Source organism: Anser anser, assembly GCF_964211835.1.
Source record: "Anser anser genome assembly, contig: HAP1_SCAFFOLD_68, whole genome shotgun sequence".
Classification (NCBI taxonomy): Eukaryota; Metazoa; Chordata; class Aves; order Anseriformes; family Anatidae; genus Anser; species Anser anser.
The window spans coordinates 600,943-613,799 of record NW_028153654.1 but is presented as its reverse complement, the minus strand read 5'-3'; positions in this window follow the sequence as shown (position 1 = coordinate 613,799).

The window sequence follows — 12,857 nt, the reverse complement described above, 5'->3', positions numbered from 1 at the left end:
CTCACTGCACTGCATGTCCAGTGGTGCCAGTGCACTCCCTGGACTCACTGTACTGCATCCCCACTGGTGCCAGTGCACTATGTGGACTCACTGCACTGCATCCCCAGTGGTGCCAGTGCACTCTCTGGACTCACTGCACTGCATCCCCAGTGGTGCCAGTGCACTGTCAGGACTCACTGCAGTGTATCGCCATTGGAGCCGGTGCAGTCTCTGGACTCACTGCACTGCATCCCCAGTGGTGCCAGTGCACTGTCTGGACTCACTGCAGTGCATCCCCAGTGGTGTCAGTGCACTCTCTGGACTCACTGTACTGCACCCCCAGTGGTGCCAGTGCACTCACTGGACTGACTGCACTGCATCCCCAGTGGTGCCAGTGCGCTCTCTGGACTCACTGCACTGCATCCCCAGTGGTGCCAGTGCACTCACTGGACTCACTGCACTGCATCACAGGTGGTGCCAGTGCACTCTCTGGACTCACTGCAGTGAATCCCCGGTGGTGCCAGTGTACTCTCTGCAGTCACTGCACTGCATCCCCAGTGGTGCCAGTGCACTCACTGGACTCACTGGACTGCATCCCCAGTGGTGCCAGTGAACTCTCTGGACTCACTGCACTGCATCCCCAGTGGTGCCAGTGCACTCTCTGGACTCACTGCAGTGCATCCCCAGTGGTGCCAGAGCACTCTCTGGACTCACTGCACTGCATCCCCAGTGGTGTCAGTGCACTCTCTGGACTCACTGAAGTGCATCCCCAGTTGTGCCAGTGCACTCTCTGGACTCAATGCACTGCATCCCCAGTGGTGCCAGTGCACTCTCTGGACTCAGTGCAGTGCATCCCCATTGGTGCCAGTGCAATCTCTGGACTCACTGTAGTGCATCCCCAGTGGTGCCAGTGCACTCTCTGGACTCACTGCAGTGCATCCCCAGTGGTGCCAGTGCACTCTCTGGACTCACTGTACTGCATCACCAGTGGTGTCAGTGCACTCTCTGGACTCACTGCAGTGCATCCCCAGTGGTGCCAGTGCACTCTCTGGACTCACTGCACTGCAGCCCCGGTGGTGCCAGTGCAATCTCTGGACTCACTGCACTGCATCCCCAGTGGTGCCAGTGCACTCTCTGGACTCACTGTAGTGCATCCCCAGTGGTGCCAGTGCACTCTCTGGACTCACTGCAGTGCATCCCCAGTGGTGCCAGTGCACTCTCTGGACTCACTGTACTGCATCACCAGTGGTGCCAGTGCACTCTCTGGACTCACTGCAGTGCCTCCCCAGTGGTGCCAGTGCACTCTCTGGACTCACTGCACTGCAGCCCCGGTGGTGCCAGTGCAATCTCTGGACTCACTGCACTGCATCCCCAGTGGTGCCAGTGCACTCTCTGGACTCACTGCACTGCATCTCCAGTTTTGCCAGTGAAGTCTTTGGACTCACTGCACTGCATCACCAGTGGTGCCAGTGCACTCTCTGGAGTCACTGCACTGCATCCCCAGTGGTGCCAGTGCACTCTCTGGACTCACTGCACTGCATGCCCAGTGGTGCCACTGCACTCTCTGGACTCACTGTACTGCATCCCCACTGGTACCAGTGCACTCTGTGGACTCACTGTACTGCATCCCCAGTGGTGACAGTGCACTCTCTGGACTCACTGCACTACATCCCCAGTGGTGCCAGTGCACTCTCTGGACTCACTGCAGAGCATCCCCAGTGGTGCCAGTGCACTCTCTGGACTCACTGCACTGCATCCCCAGTGTTCACAGTGCACTCTCTGCACTCACTACACTGCATCCCCAGTGATGCCAGTGCACTCTCTGGACTCACTGCACTGCATCCCCAGTGGTGCCAGTGCACTCTCTGGACTCACTGCACTGCATCCCCAGTGGTGTCAGTGCACTCTCTGGACTCATTGCACTGCATCCCCAGTGGTGCCAGTGCACTCTCTGGACTCACTGCACTGCATCCCCAGTGGAGCCCGTGCACTCTCTGGACTCACTGAAGTGCATCCCCAGTGGTGCCAGTGCACTCTCTGGACTCACTGCAGTGCATCCCCGTTGGTGCCACTGCACTCTCTGGACTCACTGCACTGCATCCCCAGTGGTGCCAGTGCACTCTCTGGACTCACTGAAGTGCATTCTCAGTGGTGCCAGTGCACTCTCTGGACTCACTGCACTGCATCCCCAGTGGTGCCAGTACACTCACAGGACTGACTGCACTGCATCCCCAGTGGAGCCAGTGCGCTCTCTGGACTCACTGCACTGCATCCCCATTGGTGCCAGTGCATTCTCTGGACTCACCGCACTGCACCATGAGTGGTGCCAGTGCACTCTCTGGACTCACTGCAGTGCATCCCCAGTGGTGCCAGTGCACTCTCTGGACTCACTGTACTGCATCCCCAGTGTTGCCAGTGCACTCTCTGGAGTAACTGCAGTGCATCCCCAGTGGTGTCAAAGCACTCTCTGGACTCCCGGCACCGCATCCCCAGTGGTGCCAGTGCACTCTCTGGGCTCACTGCAGTGCATCCCCAGTGGTGCCAGTGCACTCTCTTGACTCACTGCACTGCATCCCCAGTGGTGCCAGTGTACTCACTGGACTCACTGCACTGCATTCCCCAGTGCTGCCTGTGCACTCTCTGGACTCACTGCACTGCATCCCCAGTGGTGTCACTGCACTCTCTGGACTCACTGCACTGCATCCCCAGTTGTGCCAGTGCACTCTCTGTACTCACTGCACTGCATACCCAGTGGTGCCAGTGCACTCACTGGACTCACTGCAGTGCATTCCCTCTGGTGCCAGTGCACTCTCTGGACTCACTGCAGTGCATCCCCAGTGGTGCCAGTGCACTCTCTGGACTCACTGCAGTGCATCACCTGTGGTGCCAGTGCACTCTCTGGACTCACTGAAGTGCATCCCCAGTGGTGCCAGTGCAATCTCTGGACTCACTGCACTGCATTCCCAGTCGTGCCAGTGCACACTCTGGACTCACTGCACTGCATCCCCAGTGGTGCCAGTGCACTCTCTGGACTCACTGCACTGCAACCACAGTGTTGCCAGTGCACTCTCTGGACTCACTGCACTGCATCCCCAGTGGTGCCAGTGCACTCTCTGGACTCACTGCACTGCATCCCCAGTGGTGCCAGTGCACTCTCTGGAGTCACTGCGCTGCATCCCCAGTGGTGCCAGAGCACTCTCTGGACTCACCGGAGTGCATCCCAAGTGGTGCCAGTGCACTCTCTGGACTCACTGCTGTGCATCCCCAGTCGTGCCAGTGCACTCTGTGGACTCACTGCAGTGAATCCCCAGTGTTGCCAGTGCACTCTCTGGAGTCACTGCACTGCATCCCCAGTGGTGCCAGTGCACTCTCTGGACTCACTGCACTGCATCCCCAGTGGTGGCAGTGCACTCTCTGGACTCACTGCAGTGCGTCCCCAGTGGCGCCAGTGCACTCTCTGGACTCACTGCACTGCATTCCATTGGTGCTAGTGCACTCTCTGGACTCACTGCACTGCATCCCCAGTGGTGCCACTGCCCTCTGTGGACTCACTGCACTGCATCCCCAGTTGTGCCAGTGCACTCTCTGGACTCACTGCAGTGCATCCCCAGTGGTGCCAGTGCACTCTCTGGACTCACTGCAGTGCTTCCGCACTGGTGCCAGTGCACTCTCTGCACTCACTGCACTGCATCAACAGTGTTGCCTCTTCACTCTCTGGACTCACTGCACTGCATCCCCAGTGGTGCCAGTGCACTCTCTGGACTCAGTGCACTGCATCCCCAGTCGTGCCACTGCACTCTCTGGACTCAGTGCACTGCATCCCCAGTCGTGCCACTGCACTCTCTGGACTCACTGCACTGCATCCCCAGTGGTGCCAGTGCACTCTCTGGACTCACTGCACTGCATCCCCAGTGGTGCCAGTGCACTCTCTGAGCTCACTGCAGTGCATCCCCATTGGTGCCAGTGCACTCTCTGGACTCACTGCACTGCATCCCCAGTGGTGCCAGTGCACTCTCTGCACTCACTGCACTGCATCCCCAGTGCTGCCAGTGTATTCTCTGGACTCACAGCAGTGCATCCCCAGTGGTGCCAGTGCAACTACTGGACTCACTGCAGTGTAGCTCAGTGGTGCCAGAGCACTCTCTGGACTCACTGCACTGCATCCCCAGTGGTGCCAGTGCACTCTCTGGACTCACTGCACTGCATCCCCAGTGGTGCCAGTGCACTCTTTCGAGTCACTGCACTGCATCCCCAGTGGTGCCAGTGCATTCTCTGGACTCACTGCAGTGCATCCCCATTGGTACCAGTGCAGTCTCTGGAGTCACTGCAGTGCATCCCCAGTGGTGCCAGTGCACTCTCTGGACTAACTGCACTGCATCCCCAGTGCTGACAGTGCACTCTCTGGACTCACTGCAGTGCATCCCCAGTGGTGCCAGTGCACTCTCTGGACTCACTGCACTGCATCTCCTTTTGCGCCAGTGCACAATCTGGACTCACTGCAGTGCATCCCCTTTTGCGCCAGTGCACTCTCTGGACTCACTGCACTGCATCCCCAGTGGTGCCAGTGCACTCTCTGCACTCACTGCACTGCATCCCCAGTGGTGCCAGTGCACTCTCTCGACTCACTGCACTGCAACTCCAGTGGTGCCAGTGCACTCTCTGGACTCACTGCACTGCATCCCCAGTGGTGCCAGTGCACTCTCTGGAGTCACTGCGCTGCATCCCCAGTGGTGCCAGAGCACTCTCTGGACTCACCGGGGTGCATCCCAAGTGGTGCCAGTGCACTCTCTGGACTCACTGCAGTGCATCCCCAGTGGTGCCAGTGCACTCTGTGGACTCACTGCAGTGCATCCCCAGTGTTGCCAGTGCACTCTCTGGAGTCACTGCACTGCATCCCCAGTGGTGCCAGTGCACTCTCTGGACTCACTGCACTGCATCCCCAGTGGTGCCAGTGCACTCTCTGCACTCACTGCAGTGCGTCCCCAGTGGCGCCAGTGCACTCTCTGGACTCACTGCACTGCATTCCATTGGTGCTAGTGCACTCTCTGGACTCACTGCACTGCATCCCCAGTGGTGCCAGTGCCCTCTGTGGACTCACTGCACTGCATCCCCAGTTGTGCCAGTGCACTCTCTGGACTCACTGCAGTGCTTCCGCACTGGTGCCAGTGCACTCTCTGCACTCACTGCACTGCATCAACAGTGTTGCCTCTTCACTCTCTGGACTCAGTGCACTGCATCCCCAGTGGTGCCAGTGCACTCTCTGGACTCAGTGCACTGCATCCCCAGTGGTGCCACTGCACTCTCTGGACTCACTGCACTGCATCCCCAGTGGTGCCAGTGCACTCTCTGGACTCACTGCACTGCATCCCCAGTGGTGCCAGTGCACTCTCTGAGCTCACTGCAGTGCATCCCCAGTGGTGCCAGTGCACTCTCTGGACTCACTGCACTGCATCCCCAGTGGTGCCAGTGCACTCTCTGCACTCACTGAACTGCATTCCCAGTGGTGCCAGTGTATTCTCTGGACTCACAGCAGTGCATCCCCAGTGGTGCCAGTGCAACTACTGGACTCACTGCAGTGTAGCTCAGTGGTGCCAGAGCACTCTCTGGACTCACTGCACTGCATCCCCAGTGGTGCCAGTGCACTCTCTGGACTCACTGCACTGCATCCCCAGTGGTGCCAGTGCACTGTCTGGACTCACTGCAGTGTATCGCCATTGGAGCCGGTGCACTCTCTGGACTCACTAAACTGCATCCCCAGTGGTGCCAGAGAACTCTCTGGTCTCACTGCAGTGCATCCCCAGTGGTGCCAGTGCACTCTCTGGACTCACTGCATCCCCAGTGGTGCCAGGGCACTCTCTGGACTCACAGCACTGCATCCCCATTGGTGCCAGTGCACTCTCTGGACTCACTGCACTAAAACCCCAGTGGTGCCAGTGCAGTCTCTGGACTCACTGCACTGCATCCCAAGTGGTGCCAGTGCACTCTCTGGACTCACTGCACTGCATCCCCAGTGGTGCCAGTGCACTCTCTGGACTCACTGCACTGCATCCCCTGTGGTGCCAGTACACTCTCTGGACTCACTGCAGTGCATCCCCAGTGGTGCCAGTGTACTCTCTGGACTCACTGCACTGCATCCCCAGTGGTGCCAGTGCACTCTCTGGACTCACTGCAGTGCATCCCCAGTGGTGCCAGTGCACTTTCTGGAGTCACTGCAGTGCATCCCCTGTTGTGCCAGTGCACTCTCTGCACTCACTGCACTGCATCCCCAGAAGTGCCAGTGCACTCTCTGGACTCACTGCACTGCATCCCCAGTGGTTCCATTGCACTCTCTGGACTCACTGCATTGGATCCCCAGTGGTGTCAGTGCACTCTCTGGACTCACTGCACTGCATCCCCAGTGGTGCCAGTGCACTCTCTGGACTCACTGCAGTGCTTCCCCACTGGTGCCAGTGCACTCTCTGGACTCACTGCACTGCATCCCCAGTGGTGCCAGTGCACTCTCTGGACTCACTGCAGTGCATCACCAGTGGTGCCAGTGCACTCTCTGGAGTCACTGCACTGCATCCCCAGTGGTGCCAGTGCACTCTCTGGACTCACTGCACTGCATTCCCAGTGGTGCCAGTGCACTCTCCGGACTCACTGCACTGCGTTGCCATTGGTGCCAGTGCACTCTCTGGACCCACTGCAGTGCATCCCCACTGGTGTCAGTGCACTCTCTGGACTCAGTGCACTGCATCCCCTATGGTGCCAGTGCACTCTCTGTAGTCACTGCACTGCGTCCCCAGTGGTGCCAGTGCACTCTCTGGACTCACTGCAGTGTATCCCCTGTGGTGCCAGTGCACTCTGTGGACTCACTGCACTGCATCCCAGTGGTACCAGTGCACTCTCTGGACTCACTGCACTGCATCCCCATGGTGCCATTGAACTCTCTGGACTCAACTGCACTGCATCCCCAGTGCTGCCAGTGCACTCTCTGGACTCACTGCAGTGCATCCCCAGTGGTGCCAGTGCACTCTCTGGACTCACTGCAGTGCATCCCCAGTGGTGCCAGTGCACTCTCTGTACTCACTGCACTGCATCCCCAGTGGTGTCACTGCACTCTCTGGACTCACTGCACTGCATCACCATTGGTGCCAGGGCACTCTCCGGACTCACTGCAGTGCATCCGCAATGGTGCCAGTGCATTCTTTCGAGTCACTGCAGTGCATCCCCGGTGGTGCCAGTGCACTCTCTGGACTCACTGCACTGCATCCCCAGTGGTGCCAGTGCAGTCTCTGGAATCACTACAGTGCATCCGCAGTGGTGCCAGTGCAGTCTTTTGAGTCACTGCAGTGCATCCCCAGTGGTGCCAGTGCACTCTCTGGACTCACTGCACTGCATCCCCAGTGGTGCCAGTGCACTCTCTGCACTCACTGCACTGCATCACCAGTGGTGCCAGTGCACTCTCTGGACTCACAGCTGTGCATCCCCAGTGGTGCCAGTGCACTCTCTGGACTCACTGCACTGCATCCCCAGTGGTGCCAGTGCACTCTCTGGAGTCGCAGCACTGCATAAACAGTGGTGCCACTGCACTCTCTGGAGTCACTGCACTGCATCCCCAGTGCTGCCAGTGCACTCTCTGGACTCACTGCACTGCATCCCCAGTGGTGCCAGTGCACTCTCTGGACTCACTGCAGTGCATCCCCAGTGGTGCCAGTGCACTCTCTGGACTCACTGCACTGCATCCCCAGTGGTACCAGTGCACTCTCTGGACTCACTGCACTGCATCCCCAGTGGTGCCAGTGCACTCTCTGGACTCACTGCACTGCATCACCATTGGTGCCAGGGCACTCTCCGGACTCACTGCAGTGCATCCCCAATGGTGCCAGTGCACTCTCTGGACTCACTGCACTGCATCCCCAATGGTGCCAGTGCACTCTCTGGACTCACTGCAGTGCATCCCCAGTGGTGCCAGTGCACTCTCTGGACTCACTGCACTGCATCCCCAGTGGTGCCAGTGCACTCTCTGGAATCACTGCAGTGCATCCCCTGTGGTGCCATTGCAGTCTCTGGACTCACTGCACTGCATCCCCAGCGGTGCCAGGGCACTCTCCGGACTCACTGCAGTGCATTCCCAGTGGTGCCAGTGCACTCCTTCGAGTCACTGCACTGCATCCCCAGTGGTGCCAGTGCATTCTCTGGACTCACTGCAGTGCATCCCCATTGGTGCCAGTGCAGTCTCTGGAGTCACTGCAGTGCATCCCCAGTGGTGCCAGTGCACTCTCTGGACTAACTGCACTGCATCCCCAGTGCTGACAGTGCACTCTCTGGACTCACTGCACTGCATCCCCAGTGGTGCCAGTGCACTCTCTGGACTCACTGCAGTGCATCCCCTTTTGCGCCAGTGCACAATCTGGACTCACTGCAGTGCATCCCCTTTTGCGCCAGTGCACTCTCTGGACTCACTGCACTGCATCCCCAGTGGTGCCAGTGCACTCTCTGCACTCACTGCACTGCATCCCCAGTGGTGCCAATGCACTCTCTGGACTCACTGCACTGCATCACCATTGGTGCCAGGGCACTCTCCGGACTCACTGCAGTGCATCCGCAGTGGTGCCAGTGCACTCTTTCGAGTCACTGCAGTGCATCCCCAGTGGTGCCAGTGCACTCTCTGGACTCACTGCACTGCATCCCCAGTGGTGCCAGTGCACTCTCTGGAGTCACTGCACTGCATCCCCAGTGGTGCCAGTGCACTCTCTGGACTCACTGCACTGCATTCCCAGTGGTGCCAGTGCACTCTCTGGACTCACTGCACTGCGTTGCCATTGGTGCCAGTGCACTCTCTGGACCCACTGCAGTGCATCCCCACTGGTGTCAGTGCACTCTCTGGACTCAGTGCACTGCATCCCCTATGGTGCCAGTGCACTCTCTGTAGTCACTGCACTGCGTCCCCAGTGGTGCCAGTGCACTCTCTGGACTCACTGCAGTGTATCCCCTGTGGTGCCAGTGCACTCTGTGGACTCACTGCACTGCATCCCAGTGGTACCAGTGCACTCTCTGGACTCACTGCACTGCATCCCCATGGTGCCAGTGAACTCTCTGGACTCAACTGCACTGCATCCCCAGTGCTGCCAGTGCACTCTCTGGACTCACTGCAGTGCATCCCCAGTGGTGCCAGTGCACTCTCTGGACTCACTGCAGTGCATCCCCAGTGGTGCCAGTGCACTCTCTGTACTCACTGCACTGCATCCCCAGTGGTGTCACTGCACTCTCTGGACTCACTGCACTGCATCACCATTGGTGCCAGGGCACTCTCCGGACTCACTGCAGTGCATCCGCAATGGTGCCAGTGCATTCTTTCGAGTCACTGCAGTGCATCCCCGGTGGTGCCAGTGCACTCTCTGGACTCACTGCACTGCATCCCCAGTGGTGCCAGTGCAGTCTCTGGAATCACTACAGTGCATCCGCAGTGGTGCCAGTGCAGTCTTTTGAGTCACTGCAGTGCATCCCCAGTGGTGCCAGTGCACTCTCTGGACTCACTGCACTGCATCCCCAGTGGTGCCAGTGCACTCTCTGCACTCACTGCACTGCATCACCAGTGGTGCCAGTGCACTCTCTGGACTCACAGCTGTGCATCCCCAGTGGTGCCAGTGCACTCTCTGGACTCACTGCACTGCATCCCCAGTGGTGCCAGTGCACTCTCTGGAGTCGCAGCACTGCATAAACAGTGGTGCCACTGCACTCTCTGGAGTCACTGCACTGCATCCCCAGTGCTGCCAGTGCACTCTCTGGACTCACTGCACTGCATCCCCAGTGGTGCCAGTGCACTCTCTGGACTCACTGCAGTGCATCCCCAGTGGTGCCAGTGCACTCTCTGGACTCACTGCACTGCATCCCCAGTGGTACCAGTGCACTCTCTGGACTCACTGCACTGCATCCCCAGTGGTGCCAGTGCACTCTCTGGACTCACTGCACTGCATCACCATTGGTGCCAGGGCACTCTCCGGACTCACTGCAGTGCATCCCCAATGGTGCCAGTGCACTCTCTGGACTCACTGCACTGCATCCCCAATGGTGCCAGTGCACTCTCTGGACTCACTGCAGTGCATCCCCAGTGGTGCCAGTGCACTCTCTGGACTCACTGCACTGCATCCCCAGTGGTGCCAGTGCACTCTCTGGAATCACTGCAGTGCATCCCCTGTGGTGCCATTGCAGTCTCTGGACTCACTGCACTGCATCCCCACTGGTGCCAGTGCACTCTCTGGACTCAGTGCACTGCATCCCCTATGGTGCCAGTGCACTCCTTCGAGTCACTGCACTGCATCCCCAGTGGTGCCAGTGCATTCTCTGGACTCACTGCAGTGCATCCCCATTGGTGCCAGTGCAGTCTCTGGAGTCACTGCAGTGCATCCCCAGTGGTGCCAGTGCACTCTCTGGACTAACTGCACTGCATCCCCAGTGCTGACAGTGCACTCTCTGGACTCACTGCACTGCATCCCCAGTGGTGCCAGTGCACTCTCTGGACTCACTGCAGTGCATCCCCTTTTGCGCCAGTGCACAATCTGGACTCACTGCAGTGCATCCCCTTTTGCGCCAGTGCACTCTCTGGACTCACTGCACTGCATCCCCAGTGGTGCCAGTGCACTCTCTGCACTCACTGCACTGCATCCCCAGTGGTGCCAGTGCACTCTCTCGACTCACTGCACTGCAACTCCAGTGGTGCCAGTGCACTCTCTGGACTCACTGCACTGCATCCCCAGTGGTGCCAGTGCACTCTCTGGAGTCACTGCGCTGCATCCCCAGTGGTGCCAGAGCACTCTCTGGACTCACCGGAGTGCATCCCAAGTGGTGCCAGTGCACTCTCTGGACTCACTGCAGTGCATCCCCAGTGGTGCCAGTGTACTCTGTGGACTCACTGCAGTGCATCCCCAGTGTTGCCAGTGCACTCTCTGGACTCACTGCACTGCATCCCCAGTGGTGCCAGTGCAGTCTCTGGACTCACTGCACTGCATCCCTAGTGGTGCCAGTGCACTCTCTGGACTCACTGCAGTGCATCCCCAGTGGTGCCAGTGCACTCTCTGGACTCACTGCACTGCATTCCATTGGTGCTAGTGCACTCTCTGGACTCACTGCACTGCATCCCCAGTGGTGCCAGTGCCCTCTGTGGACTCACTGCACTGCATCCCCAGTTGTGCCAGTGCACTCTCTGGACTCACTGCAGTGCATCCCCAGTGGTGCCAGTGCACTCTCTGGACTCACTGCAGTGCTTCCGCACTGGTGCCAGTGCACTCTCTGCACTCACTGCACTGCATCAACAGTGATGCCTCTTCACTCTCTGGACTCACTGCACTGCATCCCCAGTGGTGCCAGTGCACTCTCTGGACTCAGTGCACTGCATCCCCAGTGGTGCCACTGCACTCTCTGGACTCACTGCACTGCATCCCCAGTGGTGCCAGTGCACTCTCTGGACTCACTGCAATGCATCCCCAGTGGTGCCACTGCACTCTCTGAGCTCACTGCAGTGCATCCCCAGTGGTGCCAGTGCACTCTCTGGACTCACTGCACTACATCCCCAGTGGTGCCAGTGCACTCTCTGCACTCACTGCACTGCATCCCCAGTGGTGCCAGTGTATTCTCTGGACTCACAGCAGTACATCCCCAGTCGTGCCAGTGCAACTACTGGACTCACTGCAGTGTAGCTCAGTGGTGCCAGAGCACTCTCTGGACTCACTGCACTGCATCCCCAGTGGTGCCAGTGCACTCTCTGGACTCACTGCACTGCATCCCCAGTGGTGCCAGTGCACTGTCAGGACTCACTGCAGTGTATCGCCATTGGAGCCGGTGCACTCTCTGGACTCACTAAACTGCATCCCCAGTGGTGCCAGAGAACTCTCTGGTCTCACTGCAGTGCATCCCCAGTGGTGCCAGTGCACTCTCTGGACTCACTGCATCCCCAGTGGTGCCAGGGCACTCTCTGGACTCACAGCACTGCATCCCCATTGGTGCCAGTGCACTCTCTGGACTCACTGCACTAAAACCCCAGTGGTGCCAGTGCAGTCTCTGGACTCACTGCACTGCATCCCAAGTGGTGCCAGTGCACTCTCTGGACTCACCGGGGTGCATCCCCAGTGGTGCCAGTGCACTCTCTGGACTCACTGCACTGCATCCCCTGTGGTGCCAGTACACTCTCTGGACTCACTGCAGTGCATCCCCAGTGGTGCCAGTGTACTCTCTGGACTCACTGCACTGCATCACCAGTGGTGCCAGTGCACTCTCTGGACTCACTGCAGTGCATCCCCAGTGGTGCCAGTGCACTTTCTGGAGTCACTGCAGTGCATCCCCTGTTGTGCGAGTGCACTCTCTGCACTCACTGCACTGCATCCCCAGAAGTGCCAGTGCACTCTCTGGACTCACTGCACTGCATCCCCAGTGGTTCCATTGCACTCTCTGGACTCACTGCATTGGATCCCCAGTGGTGTCAGTGCACTCTCTGGACTCAGTGCAGTGCATCCCCAGTGGTGCCAGTGCACTCTCTGGACTCACTTCAGTGCTTCCCCACTGGTGCCAGTGCACTCTCTGGACTCACTGCACTGCATCCCCAGTGGTGCCAGTGCACTCTCTGGACTCACTGCAGTGCATCACCAGTGGTGCCAGTGCACTCTCTGGAGTCACTGCACTGCATCCCCAGTGGTGCCAGTGCACTCTCTGGACTCACTGCACTGCATTCCCAGTGGTGCCAGTGCACTCTCTGGACTCACTGCACTGCGTTGCCATTGGTGCCAGTGCACTCTCTGGACCCACTGCAGTGCATCCCCACTGGTGCCAGTGCACTCTCTGGACTCAGTGCACTGCATCCCCTATGGTGCCAGTGCACTCTCTGTAGTCACTGCACTGCGTCC